This window comes from Alligator mississippiensis, chromosome 9 (assembly GCF_030867095.1).
Source record: "Alligator mississippiensis isolate rAllMis1 chromosome 9, rAllMis1, whole genome shotgun sequence".
NCBI lineage: Eukaryota > Metazoa > Chordata > Crocodylia > Alligatoridae > Alligator > Alligator mississippiensis.
The window spans coordinates 16,204-23,647 of record NC_081832.1 but is presented as its reverse complement, the minus strand read 5'-3'; positions in this window follow the sequence as shown (position 1 = coordinate 23,647).

Sequence of the window (7,444 nt, the reverse complement as noted above, 5' to 3'; positions counted from 1 at the left end):
GCCTAGCAAGCAACCCCCCTTCCAACTTTCCCCGGACTTTGTTGATACAGCTTTTCCTACTAGCGAGGCCAGCAATTAGCAACTAAGCAACAAGCGATCTCCCCCTGCCTAAACAACCTACTCTATGCCCTTGGTTAGATAGGATACTTTTTCAAAAGATACAAAGCTGTTCCCGAAGTAGAAAATGCATAGTGAAAGTTGAGGGGTGCTCCTCAGGGCTGCCCACTGCCTAATTGCCTTCCTGTTGGAAAAGGAAGGAACGTGCAGGGAGCTGAAAACCTGGGTCCTGGCATATTGCAGTTTAATAAAAGACAGGTCTGATTTCTTTGGCTCGTTTGACACTGGACTGAGCACCGGACACCACAGAGACCGACGGCGAAGGTCATCTATTTGCACTTGCTTGCCCCGCTTCTGTTCTGTTACCCAACCTGTCGCTGCTGCCCCCCACCAGTTGCCCCCTTTGTTCTGCTGCTTGCCTTGACCTGTGAACTTGGCCGGTTTTGGCTGCTTCATTTTTTGCACTAAGCCAGCCAGCGTGTGGCCCGTCCATAACATGTGTGCCTTTTAAGGCCCGTTTATTTTATCCCTGTAACCCTCTGCAATGCCCTTTAACACCCTGCCCCTTGTCCCTTTCACTCCTTGTTCCTTACTGGCAGTGTCCCTTGGCTCTATAAAGTGGAAGAGCTGTTTAACCACCAAGGCCTTTAGCTTCCCTGCTGTTTAACTGCAAGGTCCCTGCAGCCCGCACTTGTTCTGCCTCAAGCTACCTGTATCTGTTGTCAAGCCCCCTGCTGCCTTAACCTGCCTCTTGCCCCCGCAAGCCCCCATCTTTGTCCCTCAAGCCTGCTGCAGGCTCCTGCATCTCCTCTCAAGCCCCTGCTGCCTTAAGCTGTGTCTGGGCCCCCTGAACGTCCCTGCATCCCTCACTTTTTTTGCCTCAAGGTTGCTGCATCCCCCCTTGTGTACCCTCTAGCCCCCTGCACCCCCCCTCTTTGCTCTTCCAGCCTCCTGAAGTCCCCTCAAGTTTGCTGCTGCCTTAACTCTGCTCTGGCCCCCTCAAGCTCCCTGCATTCCTCCTGTTTGCCTGTCACGTCCGCTGCATCCCCTGTCTTTCCTCTTGAAGCCTTGTGCATGCCCTGTCAAGCCCCCTGTTCTGTTAAATTGTGCTCTGGGTCCCTCAAGGTTCCTACATTTCTCTGCCTTTCCCCCTCAAGCCCGCTGCATCCCCTCTTTTTGCCTCTGAAGTGCCCTACATGTGCTGTCAAGACCCCTGCTGCTGCAACCCTCCTCTTGTGCCCTCAAGGTCCTTGTGTCCCCCCTGTTTCCTTGTGAAGCTCTATGCATCCCCTGTATTTACCCCTTGAGCTCCCTACATCCCTTGTCTTTGCTCTTCCAGCCCTCTGCATCTCCCAGTGTTTCTGGCTCAAGCTCCATGTATCCTGTCTTTTTGCCCCTGAAGCTTCCTGCTGCCTTAAGCTCTGTCTGGCCCCCTCAAGCGACATGTATCCCTGCTCTGTGTTCCTGAAGCCTCCGGCAGGCCCCTGCATCCCCTGTCAAGGCCCTGGTGCCTTAACGTGTGTGTGGCCCCTCTCAAGGTCCCTGCATCTCCCAGGTTTTCTGCCTCAAGCTCCTTGCATTCCCCCTTGTGGCCCCTCAAGCTGCCTGGAGCGTTGCCTTTGCTCCTCCAGCCTCCTGCATGTGCCCTCGAGCCCCCCCGAGGCTTAAGTGCCCTCTGGCCCCCTCAAGCTCCCTGGATTGCCTGTGTTTTCCCGTCAAGCCTCGTGCATGCCGTGTCAAGCACTGTGCTGCCTTAACCCCTGTCTGGCCCCCTCAGGGTCCCTGGATTCCCCCCCCCCCCCGGTTTCTGCCTGAAGCTCCCTGCATCCCTCCTTGTGTCCTGTTAACCTTGCTTCACCTCTCCTCTTTGCTCTTCCATCCTCTTGCATGTCCCCTCAAGCTCGCTGCTGGCTTGATCCCCCTGTAGGCCTGTCAAACTCCCTGCACATTCCCTGTTTCTGCATTACACTCTGTGCATCGCCCCTTGCGTCCCCTCAAGCTCCCTGCATCCCCCCTGTTTGCTTGTCAAGTGTGCTGTTTGTCCCCTCACGCGTCCTTCTGCCTTAATTCCCCTCTGGCTCTGGCAAGTGCCCTGGATTCCCCCTCTGGGTTTGTGAAGCACCATGCATCCACATTTGTGCGCCCTCAAGGTTTGTGCATTCCCTTTTTGCTCCCCCAGCCCCCTGCATGTCCCCTGAAGCGTCGTGCTGCCTTAACTGCCCTGTGCGTTGTTCCTCTTTGCTCCTCCAGCCCTGTGCATGTCTCGCCAAGCCCTGTGCTGTCTTAACAAGCTTCCGGTCCTCTTAGGGTTCCTGCATCCTCCCGTTTCCCCCTGAAGGCCTGTGGATCTCCGCTCTTTGCCCTTCAAGCTGCTTGCATGTCCCCTGAAGCCCCCTGCTGGTTTAACACCCTCTGGCCCTCTCAAGGTTCCTAAATCCTGCTGTTTGCCCCTCAAGCCCCCTGCATCTGTCCCTCTTTCCTGTTTAGGCCCCTGCATGTTCACTCAACCCCCACTGCCTTAATGTCCTCCTCTCCGGGCCTCTCAAGGTCCCCTGAAGCATTCCCCTGTGTTTCTGCCTGAAGTTGCCTGCATCCCCCCCCCCCCCCCCTCTTTACCTTTCCCTCTCAACCTGCTTGTATTCCTCCTTCATCACCCCTCAAGTGTCCTGGTGTGTTAACCCCTCTCTGGTCTCCTCAAGCTCCGTGTATCTCATTGTCTTTGGTGGTGAAGCCCCCTGCATCCCCCGTCCTTGCTCTTGAAGGCTCCTGCATGTTCCCTGTTTCCCCCTGAAGGTGCCGGCATCTCCTCCCATGTCCTGTTAAGCCCCCTGTGCACTTCCCCACTTTGCTCCCTCAGCCTCCTGCATGTCCCCTGAAGTAGTGTGGTGCCTTAACGTGCCTCTGGCCCCCTCAGGGTCCCTGCATGCTCTTCTGTTTCTCTCTCCAAGCTCCCTGCATTTCTTTTTCTTTTCTTTTTTCTTTTCTTTTCTTTCTATTCTCTTTTCTCTTTTTTTATTTTGTTTTATCTTTTCTTTTTTTTTCTTTGTTTTGTTTTTCTTTTCTTTTCTTTCCTTTATTTTTTTCTCTTTTCTTTTCTTTCTTTTTCTTTTCTTTTCTTTTCTTTTCATTGTCTTTGGTGCTGAAGCCCCCTGCATCCCCCGTCCTTGCCCTTGAAGGCTCCTGGATGTTCCCTGTGACCCCTTGAAGGTCCCTGCACCTGCGCTATTCCCCCCTGAAGGTCCCTGTATCCCCCCTCTTCCCCGTTGAAGGTGCTGGCATCTCCTCTCATGTGCTGTGAAGCCCAGTGTGCACTTCCCCCCTTGGCTCCCTCAGCCTCCTGCATGTCCCCTGAAGCAGTGTGGTGCCTTAACGTGCCTCTGGCCCCCTCAAGGTCCCTGCATCTTCTTCTGTTTCTCTCTCCAAGCTCCCTGCATTTCTTCTTTTCTTTTCTTTTCTTTTCTTTTCTTTTCTTTCTTTTTTCTTTCTGTTTCTTTTCTTTTGTTTCTATTCTCTTTTCTTTTTTCTTTTCTTTTGTTTCTCTTTTCTTTTTTTCTCTTTTCTGTTTTATTTTTCTTTTATTCTTTTCTGCTTTGTTTTCGTTTTTTCTTTTCTTTTTTGTTTTATTTCTTTTTTTCTTTTCTTTTTCTTTCTCTTCTTTTACTTTACCTTTTCTTTTGTTTTCTTTTTTCTTTTCTTTTCTTTTTCTTTTTTTTTTCTTTTTTCTTTTCTTTTTTTTCTTTTTTCCTTTTTCTTGTATTTTATTTGTTCTCTTTTCTTTTCTTTTTCCTCTTTTTTTCCCTTTTTTACTCATTTCTTTTTACTTTCTTTTCTTTCTTTTCTGTTCTTTTTTTTCTTTTTCTTTACTTTTCTTTCTTTTTCTTTCTTTTTCTTTTTTCTTTACTTTCTTTTTCTTTTTTCTTTCTTTTTTCTTTCTTTCTCTTTTTTCTTTCCTTTTTTCTTTTTCTTTTTTCTTTTGTTTTTCTTTTCTTGCCTTTATTTCTTTTTCTTTCTTTTGTTTTCTTTTGTTTTCTTTTCTTTCTAATCTGTTATTTTCTGTTTTCTTTCTTTTTTTCTTTTCTTTCTTTGTCATCTTTTTTATTTTCTTTGTTTTTCTTTTCTTTTCTTTCCTTTCCTTTTTTCTTTTGTTTCTTTCTTTTTTTCTTTTTTTCTTGTGTTTTATTTCTTTTCTCTTTTATTTTATTTGTATTTTTCTTTTATTTCTTTCTTTTTCTCTTTTCTTTTTCTTTTTTTCTTCTTTCTTTTCCTCTTTTTTATTTTCTTTCTTTTTTTATTTCTTTTCTTTTTCTTTTCTTTTCTTTATCTTTCATTTCTTTTTCTTTTCTTTCTTTTGTTTTCTTTTTTTTTAGAATATAATAGAATAGGGATAGTGGCCTGGCCCCGGGGGTGGCGGGAGAGCCTGCTGCCCCTTTGGTCACGCCCTAGCCTAGCGGATCAGATGGGGAAGTTAGCGAGATGGAGATCCAGCTCTCTGAGTTTCGCAAGAGACGTTGTGAGCAGGATGGCCGCTCCCCCCCCAAGAAGACAGGGAACGTGCTCACAGAGCTGGTCCTTGCCTCGGACGACGAGAGGCGGGTGATGTGCGTGGACGTTGAGGGTGTTGACACTGTAGTTGTGGGCAAACTCACACACTGGGGTGCAACCACGCCGCTCTTCCGTAGGCAACATCCACCCCAAGCTGGCGGAGCCGTTCTGGGTCCCTCTTGACTATGGGGGACTCCTGACCTTGCTGAAGCTAACTATGGGGCAGAAGAACGTAGCGGGGCGCATCACCCAGTGGTGTGTGGACCCCAAAGTGTTTGTCAAGGTTGGCAGGGCAACAGTCAAGCTCATGCAGTAGGATTGCGGCAGACGACAGATGGCCTACCGTTTGGACAAGCTTGGCTAGAGGGTGAGAGTGGAGTGGGGCCTGGGCATGTTGCTTGACTAGAGTAGGGCACGGTAGTCCTTCCCTGAGCTGTCTGTATTGCCTTGCTCTGCTCTTGGGTTTTCGCTCTTCCACCCGCACTTTGCTTTGCTCTTCCTTTCCCACACCCACACCCACGGTAGCCACAACCATTTGCACCATCAACATCAACGGCTGTCGAGACTCGGTGAAGCGCGAGGCCGTCCTGGAGCTGCTGCGACAGAAGAGGCTGGCTGTCGCCTTTCTAGAAGCGACGCACTCTGACAGCTTCAACCAGGCGGCCTGGTGGGCTCCCTGGCGAGGAGAGGTGTTCCTGAGCCAGAGCACCAACCTCAGCACTGGGGTCGCGACACTTTTATCACCGCAGCTGCAGCTTGACACGGCGGTGCCGCAGGAGGTCGTCCCCGGCCGCCTGCTGACCGTCCGTGTCACCCTCGCACAACACCGCCTGCTGCTCGTCAAGATCTACATGGCCTCCGATGGCTAGCAGAGAGTCGCTTTCTGCGAGATCTTGGCTGCACTCCTGCGTGATACTAGCGAGGATGATGATGTGCTCCTGCTCGGTGGGGATTTCAACTGCACCACTGCTCTGTGCCTTGACCTCACAGGGCCTGAGCCCGACCTGCCTTCCGCTTGCAAGCTGCAAGCTGTCCTGGAGGGGGCAGACCTCATGGACGTGTGGCGAGCCTTGCATCCTGATGAGCGCCAGTACACCTAGGCCAAGATGGGTACCGGTGGTCTCACCATAGCTCGCCTTTATCGACGTTATATCACCAGGCACCACCTACCACTTCTGCGCAGCAGCCGCATCGCTCCCTCGGGTCTATCAGATCATGGCCTGGCCTTCAGCAAAGTGAGCCTGCCGGGGAGAGCCTGTGCACGGGCACCGTATTGGTGTTTCAAAGTCAGCCTGCTTCAGGACTCTTATTTCCGGGACTGCTTTGCCCACTTTTGGCGGAGGTGGGAGAGTGCGAGACCGAGCCACTTCTCCTGGAAGCTGTGGTGGGACGTGGGCAAGGTACAGATCCGAGCCTTGTGCCAGCAATACACCCAGCTGGCCGCAAACGAGACGCGCCGCCGTATCCGGGAGTTGGAGGAGGACGTGGCGGAGCTCGAGGCTGCTCTGCTGGGCGCTGGCAGCAACGCAGCACTGAGCGAGAGCCTCCGGCTTCTCAGGAAATGCCTGCACGAGTTGGCGGAGAGCGCGGCCCGTGATGCAAGGGTCTGTGCCAACTGCCAGGAGCTGGTGGGAACTGATGCCCCGAGTCAGTTCTTTTTCAATCTGGAGTGGCGGAGAGCAGCAAGCAAAGTCTTGGATCAGCTGAAGACTCCTGAGGGCTGGGTCATTACAGAGCTGGGTGAAATACGCGAACGTGCCGTTGCGTTTTGTTGCGACCTGTTCACGGCGGAGCCGTTGTGGCCCGAGGCCACGCGGGAACTGCACGAGGGCCTGCTGCGTCTCGATGCCGTGGAGGCTGGTGAGCTTGAGTGGGAATTGTCCCTGGAAGAGCTGCCGGCTGCCACGGCCGGCGTCGCCTCCAGCAAAGCGCCGGGCCTGGACGGGCTGCCTGCTGAGTTTTACAAGACCTTCTGGCCTCTTCTCGGTCCAAGCCTCCTGCGCGTTTTCCAGGAGAGCCTCGCCGAGAAGGTCTTGCCGATCACTTGCCGCCGTGCAGTGCTGACCTTGCTGCCTAAGAAGGGAGACCTGGTCTACACGAAGAACTGGTGGTCGGTATCCCTGCTGCGTGCGGACTATAAGATTGTGGCCAAAGTGCTGGCCACCCGCCTGTGTGCGGTCATGGCCTCTCTCACCAGGCTCGAGCAGAGCTACTGTGTGCCGGGCAGGATTATTCAAGAGAACCTGTTCCTGCTGCGGTATCTACTCATGGCTAGCGAGTTCTTTGGCCATGACGTCGGCCTCCTCTCTCTAAACCAGGAGAAGGCCTTTGACCGCGTGGGCAATGTTTATCTTTTTCGGAAACTGGAGGCCTTTGGTTTTGGGCCCCTCTTCACCGGGGCCCTCTGGGTCTTGCACCGAGACATTTCCAGCCTGCTCAAGGTGAACGGGGTGCTTTGTGCTCTGTTCCCCGCGCGCAGGGGCATTTGCCAGGGCTGTCCACTGTTGGGCATGGTGTATGCTGTGGCCATCGAGGTGGTGCTAGACGTGCTGCGCCGCCGCCTGAGTGATATGGCCCTGCCATTGGCCACGGGCCCGTCTGCTGGCTCTCGTGTCCGGCTGTCTGCCTATGCAGATGACATCACTGTCTTCCTCAACACCCAGGAAGACGTGCAGGCTCTGGCAGATTGGCAGCGGGCCTATGAGTGTGTCTCCTCCGCCCGCAGTAACTGGGGCAAAAGCGATACTGTGCTGCTTGGCGCATGGAGTGGCATGCCTCTCCCAGACTTGCCTGGGGGCCTTGTCTGGTGCTGCGAGGGCATCAAGGTCTTGGGCGTGTTCCTGGG